We start from the raw sequence: 12,510 nt of genomic DNA, 5'->3' as shown, positions 1-12,510 counted from the left end.
CAGAACAAAACTCAGTCCATAGATATTTCAAATCAGAACTCATATCAGACTACCTGCATTTCAGGTCTGCAACTTTATTAGAAATCAGAGCTGGACATTAAAAACTTTAAATTTAGAAATGGACATCCAAGCCTGTGTGGCTCATATTAAGTAATTGCAGAAACCTGAAATCAGATCTGCAACTTTATACTGTAAGCAGCCTTGATTCAGATCTGAATGCCAATACATCAAAAATATGAAGCTCTTTTTAGACCTTTCAGGCCTCACAAACATTAGTCCTAATCCAATCCAAACATCAATCCACAGCCAATTCAGATCGGGTGCAAGTGATTTAAAAGATAACAAAACATCAAGTTCACAAAAATTTCAGATCATGTACTTATACTGCCTCAGATTCTCATGCACTTCAGATCTGATTTTACCATTCATGGCATAAATTTTCATCAACGAGGCAAGTCTTATGCATCAAATTGTGAATTGGGTGCTGTCACTACCCGAATTCACATCAAAATTGAGTAGGTTCAGGTCTGAGTTTAGATGAACTCAGATCTGAACCTAGCAGAATGCAGACCTGCAACCGGCTGAACTTAGATCTGAACTTCAAATTTGAGTTTCAGATTTGAAAGCTCACATGCTATTCTTTCATTGTTTTCTTTTTCTTTTCTTGTTCTATTTTTTTCTTTTTAAAAATGAAGAAAACTAAAACAAAATACAGCAACGCAACCAAAATCTTTTTGGATGAGTGCAGGTCTGATTGATGAATTCAATTCAGATCTGAACTCATTTTGAGAGTTATAATTTTTCTTTTAGAACCAAAAGAAGAAGAGAAATTTGATTTACATAAGCTACATTAAAACTGAAACTAAGGATGGAACAATCATGTATCGAGAGAAGAAACATGGCTTCCTCAATGTAGCCCTTGATAGAGTATACACTTATTGGAATGTAGTACACATGGCTGCACACACCCATTCAGATCTGCTACACTTTCTATTCATGCACAGCTGAAATCAGAGCTATCTAACTCAAAAAATTTCAAAGATCAGCCCAGGACCATTCACAATGCCAATTAAGTAATGTTAATTGTAATACAAACATGTTCTCAAACCTGCCCTGATTCAGCCTTGTTGTAGCAGGTAGCAGCCTTGCTAGGTCTGAACTTACTAGAAACACTTATGAAGCTCTGCTTTTCATTAGATATCTGAGGTATCACAAATTTTTAATTCAAACATACATCTCCTCCGATACATTAGCTTGGTTATAAGTGCATAGAGCAGAAAAAACAGTTCATCAAAAATTCAAAGTTTTGGTTCAGTCCTCAACTGCAATTCGGATTTGAATTAGTTCAGATGCTGCTACCAAAGTGCTTTTGGGGGAACACCATAAGTCCCCTAGGGTGAATTAGGTGGTGATGATACTCAATTCCCCTCAAAATTGCATCAGTTCAGGTCTGAGTTCAGATGAACTCAGATCTGAACTGTTGCAGATCTGTAACAACCAAAGTGATAACTAAACTCAGATCTGAGTTCCATTGCTATACAGATCTGAGTTATGGTCTTAAATGCCCTTCTTTACTATCCAATTATTTTGGGGTGTGCAGATGGATAATAGGGTGAGTTGGGGTGATGATGGCTCCCAATTCACCTCATGATTGCATCAATTTAGGTTTGAGTTCTGATGAACTCAGATCTGAACTATTGCAGATCTGCAATATCAGAAGAGAAGTCTGAAATAGAAAAATGTGTGGAAGTGTTGCATTGCATTAAAACTATTGAGGCCTCAAAAAAAATTTTCTCAAAATAAACACACTTTTCCTCAACCAAATCAGCTCAAAAAAGATCATAGTACAAGTTATCTAACATTGCAAAGTCTGCCCTGTATCCTTCTCTGTTCACAGCCCCAGTTCAGATCTGAATTTCTTTACCCAATGCTATCCAGTTGTTTTTGGGAGATAGCAGATTTGTTCTAGGGTGTATTGGGGTGATGATAACCCCCAATTACCCTTTAAATTTACATCAGTTCAGGTCTGAGTTCAAGAGAACTCTGATCTGAACTGTTGCAGATCTGCTACAACGAGTTTTGATCTGAATCCTTACTTTCTATTCTTTTGTTTATATGGTTCTTTTTTTTTTCTTTTCATTTTCTTATTTTTTTCTTTTTGTATTGAAAGAAAAAAAAATTATAGAGGGCTGAAACAAAAGTAGATTTTTTTTTTTTCGGTTGAGTGCTGAAGTTCTGCTATAGTAGATCTGAGTACCGAATGCAACTCAGATTTGCAACACTCATGATTTTGTTATTTTTTTTTTCTTTTAGAGGGTAATACTTCAAGATAGAAAGAAAAACAGGTCTCATTTACTAAAACAAGGAAAATAAAGTAATCTACTAAAGAGAAAAGAAGCATAACTATAATAGTACAGCAGTTGCATTCAAAGCAAAAATGAAAAATTAAGCAAATTAAACAACTATGAATGCAATGCTGAATGAGACCAAACTAAGAATGCTCAATGTTTCCTAATATTGCTTCCCTAAATCCCCGGCAACGGCGCAAAAAACTTGATGTGTGGCTCATTGTGACACTAGCAAGTGCACTAGCCGTTCAAGTAATAAAGTAGTGAGTGAAGTATCGTCCCCACGAGGATTTAGGAAACAAGCATCAATACTTAACTGAGTACTTCTTATCTGATTAACAAATAAATCAAAACTTTAATGAAAGCTAAAAATCCTAAATTAAAATCTATCTAAATCATTGGTCCAATTGCCTTCAAATCAGGTTAGAAGACTAAACAGTAAATTTCAATCTCAGAATTCAGCAATCTATCAATTTGGATCATTCGAATAAATCATAATTGAGCCTTGGTTTGGTGAAACCCCAAGGTCATGAATAGCCTCTCTCAAGCACATGTTCATCCTATGCACGAATAACAATTCTTCTATCTCTAACAAGAATCTAATCCCCATGCATGCATTTCTTCAAACACTTCTAAGGCATCAATTCAAAACTGAATTGATCACCAACTGAATTGTGCAAGTTATCTCTAATATTGCATCCAATTCAGTTCTTGAATAGTAGATCTGAATTCCTAGAGTCTCTCTCAAGCACTCTAGGAATTCCAAGCTTTAGATCCATTCAGCCAATCTAAAAATTGCAGATCTGAATTCTCTTTCAAGCAATTCAGATCTTGCAATTTCAGATCTGAGTTTTGAAGGTTAGTTGGCCGAATTAATCTACAATAACACCCTTATTCAAGAAACTCCAAGTACAATTCATGACCATTCGAATGAATCAAAAAGAATTAGATTTCTGAACTGAAATTTTACAAGCTGAAATACATCAAGGAAGAATGGAAGAATGAGAAAGAAGAAATAAAATATAACAAAGAAACAGAATTCAAATTAAAGGAGAATGAAACTACAATTGAGTTATTACAAAGGATCTTTGAATCACAAACCCCCAATTTCGAACTCACCTTCTCTTCTAACTTGCTTGTCTTGAACTTCCTCCAGCCCTTCTTCTTTTTCCTTGCGCCTAACCTTCTTCTCTTCTCTTCTCTCAAGGTGGCCGAACCTCTAAAAGTGGGAGAGCCTTCCTCTCAAGCAATTGAACACCTCTCCCCCCTCCTAGAGGCCTCCTTATATAGTTTTTCAAGGGGGCCCTTGCCCCTTCTTAAAGCCTCTAGAATGGGGTGTATTACACCCCTTTATTGAGCTTTCTAGAGCTCTCTTGAAAGCCTCCTAAGGGCTGCTATTTGGGCTGCACTTAGGCTCTCTTAGCACATGATATCTATACATTGAGCTGCTCTTTTGGGCTGAGAATGGGCCTTCCTTGCTGGGTCGAATTCTACTCTTAGCTAGGCTTTCTTTTCTTGGTTTTTCTCAAGGAATCCACTTGCTCTTCTTGGGCCGAAGTGCTCTCTCTTGCTTCCACTACCGGGCTGGGCTGAATTTGGTCTTTTTGAACCTTCTTTTCTTGCCTTTTTCCTTCATTTTCTTGGATTAATTACCCCTGAAACTTATTCTTAGCATTAAGCTAAATTAAGGCAAAAATTAATAAAACCGGCATAAAAATCCATGCTAAAGTCCTCAAAAATTATAGATAAATTGTAGGTTCAACAAATGTGCTGTCGAGCTGGGCATAATGGGCTCAGTCATTTGGGGATTGGCGGAGTCAACTCAATTAACAGTGTAACTTAGCATGTGCGTGTGTAGTGTGTGTAATGGTCATGGGCGCACCTCTAGGTCAAAGAAGTAGCTTAAAAGGAGACTTTTATTGCTTGTGGGTCTACTGGTAGTACATCTTGAGATTTCCCGAGTTCTAACTCCTCGGTATCGGTTGACCTTTGAGGTCTTCAAGTCTATAATTACCTGGTCTGAGGACTCCGGTGACCCTATACGGCCCTTCCCAGTTTGGTCCGAGCTTTCCTTCTCCTAGTGTGGGGACTATGACTTTGTGTAGAACAAAATCGCCTATCTTGAATTCGCGTCTTCTTACCTTAGAATCGTAATGCCATGCCATCTTCTGCTATTGTGCAACCATCTTCACATGTGCTCGGTCCCGAGCTTCTTTTACTAGGTCCAACTCCGCACGTAGATCTTCGTCATTCTGTCCCTCGTCAAAGAGCTCGGTCCGAAGGGTTGGGGAACCTATCTCCACGGGAATCATGGCCTCAGCCCCGTAGGTCAAACTGAAAGGGGTCTCTCTAGTGGCAGTTTGCGGGGTCATCCTATAAGCCTAGAGAATGCTTGACAACTCCTCAACCCACCTTCCCTTGGCATGATCCAGGAATGTTTCCAGGCCATGTAGTAGGATGTGGTTGGTTACCTCAGTCTGCCCATTTCTCTGAGGTCGGTGTACCGTGGTAGTTCGGTGATCGATTCTTAGGTCGGCAAAGAGGGCCTCGAACTTCTTGTCGGTGAACTATGTTCTGTTGTTTGTGATGAGCATGAGTGGGATACCAAAGCGGCATATGACTCCCTACCAAAGGAAGTTCTAGGCATTGTGGGCGGTGATGCACACCAAGGCTTTGACTTCTACCCACTTCATAAAGTAGTCCACTACTATGAGAAGGAACTTCTTCTATGCAACCGCGGTGTGGAAGGGGCCGAGAATGTCCATTCCTCATTGGGCAAACAGCCATGGGCTGGTGATCAGTCTCAGAAGCTGCAAGTTGGTGATGTAGATTAGAGTGATGTTGGCAACTATCGCACTTCTGAACTAACTAGGTGGCATCCTACTTCACCGTCGGCCAGAAATACTCATGTCGGAGTGCTTTATGGGCTAGTGTACGCATGCCAGGGTGATCTCCATAAATTCCATCATGTATTTTCCTAAGGACGTAGTGTGTCTCGGCTAGGGGAGGCACCTCAAGTAAGGAAGCATGTGGGAACGGCGGTATAGTTGACCCTATATCAAGCAATACCAGGTTGCTCTATGTTGGAGTCTTCTTTCTTCTGCTTGATCCTCCGGGGAGGTGCCCTCTCGAAGATACTCGACTATGGGGTCTATCCAAGATGAGCCATGTTGCATTGGAAGCGTGAGGACAGCTGATGGTGTGATGCTCGGCTGGGCCAGAGTGTCTAAACGGATAGTTGAGTCAAGGTCTATCTGTAGTGAACTAGCGAGCTTTGAAAGGGTGTCAGCTCAAGTGTTCTCGTCTCAAGGGATCTACTGGATGTTGAAGTGCTTGAGCTACTGAATGAGCTCCTACACCTTCTGTTGGTAGCTCACCATAGAGGGAGTTCAAGCCTCGAACTGGCCATGCATTTGGTTAACCACAAGTTGGGAGTCGTTGAAGGCTCAATTCATCATGCGCCAAGGTCTAAAGCAAGGCGAAGCCCAGCAATCAGGACCCCATACTCAGCCTCCTTGTTGGATGCTTTGAACTCAAACCTGAGGGCGTGTTCCAACACTACGTCATCCGAGCCGAGGAGGATAAGTTCGGCACCGCTGCCCTGCTGGTTTGGCGAGTCACCAACATGGAGGGTCCATGCTGGGGGCAGTGGGGCTGGTTCCTCTAGGGTAAATGTACATTCTGCGATGAAATCTGCCAAGGCCTGGTCTTTGATCGCCAACCAGGGTGCGTACTTGATGTCGAATTCACTCAGCTCCACACTCCACTTGACTAGGTGGCCCGACACTTCCAGTCTCTATAGCACTTGCTTAAGGGGCTAGCTAGTGAGTACTCGAATGTTGTGGGCCTATAAGTAAGGCCTGAGCTTTCTGGCTGTGGTGACAAGGGCAAGAGCCAACTTTTTGAGATTCGAGTATTGGGTCTCTACATCATTGGGGACCTTGCTAGTGTAGTAGATCGGCCTTTGTACTCAGTCCTCTTCTTTGACCAATATGAGCTGACGACCTCATCCCGGCGGAAAGGTAGAGCAATAGCTCATCTCTTAGGCTTGGCTTAGTTAGAAGGGACGACGAGCTTAGGTACTGCTTTAGTTCTTGGAAAGACTGTTCACACTTTTCTGTCCAATGGAAGTCCTTTGGCCGTTTGAGGGCTTTGAAAAAGGGGAGGCACCGGTCCGTGAACTTGGACATAAACTTGTCAAGGGCGGCTATTCTACCAGTGAGCCGTTGCACTTCCATGTGGGTCTAGAGGGATGGCATGTCAAGAACGGCTTTTATCTTCTCCGGATTTACTTCGATTCCTCTCGTGTTACCATAAACCCTAGAAACTTGTCGAAGTCAACCCCGAAGGAACACTTCGTTAGGTTTAACCGCATCTTGTACTTTGTAAGTGTGTCGAAGACTTCGCGGAGGTCAGCCAAGTGGTCTTTGGCCTTTTTGATGGATGTGTGGCTCATTGTGACACTAGCAAGTGCACTAGCCGTTCAAGTAATAAAGTAGTGAGTGAAGTATCGTTCCCACAAGGATTTAGGAAACAAGTATCAATACTAAATTGAGTACTTCTTATCTGATTAACAAATAAATCAAAACTTTAATGAAAGCTAAAACTCCTAAATTAAAATCTATTTAAATCATTGGTCCAATTGCCTTCAAATCAGGTTAGAAGAGTAAACAGTAAATTTCAATCTCAGAATTCAGCAATCTATCAATTTGGATCATTCGAATAAATCATAATTGAGCCTTGGTTTGGTGAAACCCCAAGGTCATGAGCAGCCTCTCTCAAGCGCATGTTCATCCTATGCATGAATAACAATTCTTCTATCTCTAACAAGAATCTAATCCCCATGCATGCATTTCTTCAAACACTTCTAAAGCATCAATTCAAAACTGAATTGATCATCAACTGAATTGTGCAAGTTATCTCTAATCTTGCATCCAATTCAGTTCTTGAATAGTAAATCTGAATTCCTAGAGTCTCTCTCAAGCACTCTAGGAATTCCAAGATTTAGATCCATTCGGCCAATCTGAAAATTGCAGATCTGAATTCTCTTTCAAGCAATTCGGATCTTGCAATCTCAGATCTGAGAATTCAGATCTGAGTTTTGAAGGTTAGTTGGCCGAATTAATCTACAATAACACCCTTATTCAAGAAACTCCAAGTACAATTCATGACCATTCGAATGAATAAAAAAGAATTAGATTGCTAAACTAAAATTTTACAAGCTGAAATACATCAAGGAAGAATGGAAGAAGGAGAAAGAAGAAATAAAATATAACAAAGAAACAGAATTCAAATTAAAAGAGAATGAAACTACAATTGAGTTATTACAAAGGATCTTTGAATCACAAACCCCCAATTTCGAACTCACCTTCTCTTCTAGCTTGCTTGTCTTGAAATTCCTTCAGCCCTTCTTCTTCTTCTTCCTTGCGCCTAACCTTCTTCTCTTCTCTTCTCTCAAGGTGGCCGAACCTCTAAGAGTGGGAGAGCCTTCCTCTCAAGCAATTGAACACCTCTCCCCCCTCCTAGAGGCCTCCTTATATAGTTTTTCAAGGGGGCTCTTGCCCCTTCTTGAAGCCTCTAGAATGGGGTGTATTACACCCCTTTATTGAGCTTTCTAGAGCTCTCTTGAAAGCCTCCTAAGGGCTGCTATTTGGGCTGCACTTAGGCTCTCTTAGCACATGATATCTATACATTGAGCTGCTCTTTTGGACTGAGAATGGGCCTTCCTTGCTGGGCCGAATTCTACTCTTAACTAGGCTTTCTTTTCTTGGATTTTCTCAAGGAATCCACTTGCTCTTCTTGGGCCGAAGTGCTCTCTCTTGCTTCCACAACCGGGCTGAGATGAATTTGGTCTTTTTGAACCTTTTCTTGCCTTTTTCCTTCATTTTCTTGGATTAATTACCCCTGAAACTTATTCTTAGCATTAAGCTAAATTAAGGCAAAAATTAATAAAATCGACATAAAAATCCATGCTAAAGTCCTAAAAAATTATAAATAAATTGTAGGTTCATCAAATACCCCCACACTTAAGCTTTTGCTTGTCCTCAAGCAAAGACATCAGCCATAAACTTAACATTCCCCCCTTCTGTTCTCACAATTTACCTGGTGAACTTTTTAAGATAGAAATGCATTGAGTAGTCGGGGAACTTTTGTAAGTGCTCAACTCTTATTCTTGTAAATTACTATTTAAGATATGTATAAGATCCAAGGAAAGGGGAATATGAATTTCATCATAGTCTAGCCTTCACTCCTAATTCATATATAAATCAGCTCCTTAATTGTCAAGGTTAATAATCAAATTTCACTAAGTTTCACATTTGTAACTAAATCTTAATGAGAGTTCAACTTTAGAGTGCCCCCTTTGAACCTCAACTATCACCACAATTTCTTAATTCTAGGGGTGAGTGCATCTTATGCTCCATCTCACCCTTTTCTTCTTTTTTTTTCGGTGTGAGTGCATTTTATGCTCCATCTCACACACTTTTCTCTCTCTTTTTCTCTTTTTTTTTTTTTGCTGTGAGTGCATCTTATGCTCCATCTCACACTGGTCACTTGCTTGAGGTAGGTAAATAGGAGTCATGTTCTGAGCTGCTAGTTTTACTATTCAGCTCAAAATAGCGGAGTCAATTTGGGTTTTTGTCCTTCTTTGCAATTATTGAACCTCAAGAATCAACACTTCAGATGTGCACTAGCTTTCTTGACCATTAACAATGAAATCAAGGGCTTCCATACACATGAAGGAAGTTAGGGCTAGTCATGCTGAAAGGCATATTCAGCTCTCCTTTTCTCATGCATATATCAAACTGGGTTATTCACAAGAATAAAAACATAACAAGTACATCAGTCTCCCTCAACTTATTGAATTCCTTCTTAAAAATCATCAAATAAATAGTAATGAACTTGAGGAGTTCCAGTCTTTCTTTGGTTATGTCATTTCCTACATATGTGTGTTGGGGTGAATGAGGTGCATGGTTTCAGCCCCCATACCCTAGCCTCGGGCTCACTCCCCCACACTTATGATGAACATTGTCCTCAATGTTTGTAGTGTTAGGGAATCACACTTGCTAGAGCAAACTGAAGAAAAGAAAAGGATGAACTGAGTCCTTAAAGAATTGGAATTTTGAGAAAAAGATCTTTATTTTACTAACTAATATTCTAAAAAGATAAATGACAAAAAGATGCCTTAACCTATTCATGAGCAAGCATAAAAGATTATTGGTTATCAAGATAAACAGTGGATGGAGGGGGTACAGTATCGCCCGTTAAATATGGTTTCAGGCGCTGACCATTTACTTTAAACGTGCCCTGAACCGGGTGGGTGAGTTCTATAGCCCCATGGGGAAAAACCTGTGAAATGGTAAAGGGTCCAGACCACCTAGATCTCAGCTTACCTGGAAACAAGCGGAGACGGGAATTATATAACAATACATGTTGGCCTACATAAAAGTCCCGTCTCAGCAAGTTCTTATCATGCCAATTTTTTATTCTTTCTTTATAAACTTTGGTATTCTCATAGGCGGCAAGTATGAATTCATCCAATTCATTCAACTGCAACTGCTTTTTAGCCCCTGTGGCCTGAATGTCAAAATTTAAGAATTTAAGAGCCCAATAGGCCTTGTGTTCTAATTCAACTGGTAAATGGCATGCTTTACCAAAGACCAATCTGTAGGGGGACATGCCAATGGGTGTGTTAAATGCAGTTCTGTATGTCCATAATGCATCATCTAATTTGATGGACCAATCTTTTCTGGCAGATGCTATGGTCTTTTCCATAATTCTTTTGAGTTCCCTATTAGCCAACTTCACTTGGCCACTAGTTTGAGGGTGATAAGGGGTAGCTAATTTATGTGTAATTCCATATTTCTGCATTAACATCTCAAATTGACTATTGCAGAAGTGAGTTCCCCTATCACTAATTATAGCTCGCGGAGTGCCAAATCGGGAGAATAGCTTCTTTAGGAAGTGTACCACCCTTCCTGAGTCATTTGTGGGTAAAGCCATGGCTTCTACCCATTTGGATACATAGTCAACTGCAACGACGATGTACTTATTCCTAAAAGAATTCGGGAAAGGTCCCATGAAATTTATACCCCAAACATCAAAGATTTCACATATCAAAATATTGGAAAGGGGCATTTCATTCCGTCAGGAAATGTTTCCCGATCTTTGGCATTTGCCACATGTGGACACATACCTATGGGCATCTTTGAAAAGTGTGGGCCAAAAAAAACCTGATTGCAAAACCTTGGCTGCAGTGCGACTAGCTCCAAAATGACCTCCTGCTTCTTTATCATGGCAAAATTGGAGTACCGACTCCATCTCCTCCTCAGGGACACATCTCCTCATCTTGTATCCTAAGGCTGAGTTGTCCTTGTTGGACATCAATCATTGCTTTCCCAGTAGCCAGGAAAGGTCTTCCTAGGATAAGCGGGACCTCCACATCTTCTTGCATGTCTAACACAATGAAATCAACTGGAAAAATGAATTTGTCAACTTTAACTAACACATCTTCTATGATCCCCCTAGGATATCTAATGGATCTATCAGCCAATTGTAATGCCACTATAGTGGGTTGGGGTTCATTCAACCCCAATTTCTTGAAGATAGAATATGGCATTAAATTGATGCTAGCTCCCAGGTCACATAAAGCTTTTTCAATTTTTAAACTGCCAATGGTACAAGGAATAGTGAAACTCCCTGGATCTTTGAGTTTCTGAGGTAGCTTGTTTAGAAGGATAGCAGAACATTCCTCATTTAAAACAACTGTAGCCACATCTCCTAGTTTCCTTTTGTTTGCCAATAATTCCTTCAAAAACCTTGCATAGTGTGGCATCTGGGCTAAAGCATCAGCAAAAGGAATATTAATATGTAAACTTTTAAATATTTCAAGAAACTTACCAAATTTCTTTTCCAATTTTTGTTGCTTCAGCCTGTTAGGGAATGGAACTTGTGGCTGCTAGTGCATCCCTTGTTGTGCTTCTGGTTGCTCCGTCTTCTGTTGTCCGGTCCCAAGGCTTGTTTCTGCCTTGGGTTCAGCCCAATTATTCTTTTCTACCTCGGGCAACTCTTTTCCATTCCTTAAGGTAATAGCTTGCACCTGCTCTCGTGGATTCACTTTAGTGTTGCTTGGAAGAGTTCCCGGCAGTCTGGAAGAGATTAATTGTGCCAATTGCCCCACTTGGTTTTCCAGGTTTATGATTGAGGCTTCCTGGTTCTGGAACCTGGTTTCTGCACCTGCTATAAATTTTGTCATCAGTTCCTCCAAATTGGACTTTAGTTCAGGCTGATGATAAGTCTGGTGGAACGGCTTGGAAGTATGCTGATTTGGCCGGGACTGGTTTGAATTTCCCCTCCATCCTGAATGAAAAGTATGGTGACTCTGATAACCCTGTTGTCTTGATGAATTGCTGACATAGTCAACTTGTTCAGTAGATGGCCTGAACTGATTGCCAACTTGGCAGTCAGTACTGATGTGGCCTCCCCCACACAATTCACAATTAAGAGGCTGCACATGCATGACAGCTATCTGCATTTCATCTATTTTCTTACTGAGTGCTCCTATTTGTGCAGATAGTGTCGTATAAGTATCAACATTATGCAAGCCATGCTGCTTCCTAGTTTGAGTTCTTTCAGAATGCCATTGATAGTTGTTGGCTGCCATTTCCTCCATAAGTGCATGGGCAACCTCAGGAGTTTTATTATTTATGGACCCTCCGGCTGCAGCATCTAATATGGTCTTATTTGAGTCAGTAAGACCATTATGGAAAGTCTGCACTTGCAGCCAAATGGGGAGGCCATGGTGAGGAACACTCCTTAACAGCTCCTTGTATCCTTCCCATGACTCGTATAAAGATTCCCCCTCTTGCTGGAAAAAAGTAGTGATGTCATTCCTCATTTTAGTAGTTTTAGAAGGGGGAAAATATTTAGAAAGAAAACGGCTGGCCATTTCATCCCACGTAGCTATTAATCCTGCCGGTAATGAATTCAGACATGCTTTGGCTTTATCCTTCAAAGAAAATGGAAATAACCTCAACCTAATGGCATCATCACTTACCCCATTGTGTTTGAAGGTGTCACAAATTTCTAAAAAGTTAGAAATGTGTGCATTGGGATCTTCGTGGGCCAATCCACAGAATTGCACCATGTTTTGAATCATATGTAT

The 12,510-nt window shown here is 40.5% G+C and overlaps 1 non-coding gene across 1 annotated transcript; it reads left to right on the top strand.

Annotated features, from left to right (window-relative positions):
• The first annotated feature begins 12,139 nt into the window (after nucleotides 1-12,139).
• Nucleotides 12,140-12,246, top strand: LOC148852892 (small nucleolar RNA R71). The gene has a single exon (XR_016100081.1). It is a non-coding gene; the product is annotated as a small nucleolar RNA R71 (small nucleolar RNA).
• The last annotated feature ends 264 nt before the right edge of the window (nucleotides 12,247-12,510 follow it).

Source organism: Nelumbo lutea, chromosome 5 (genome assembly GCF_056320005.1).
Source record: "Nelumbo lutea isolate HS-2025 chromosome 5, American lotus-T2T, whole genome shotgun sequence".
Taxonomy (NCBI): domain Eukaryota; kingdom Viridiplantae; phylum Streptophyta; class Magnoliopsida; order Proteales; family Nelumbonaceae; genus Nelumbo; species Nelumbo lutea.
Note: the sequence above shows the minus strand (reverse complement) of the source record. Positions and strands in the feature narration are given on the sequence as shown.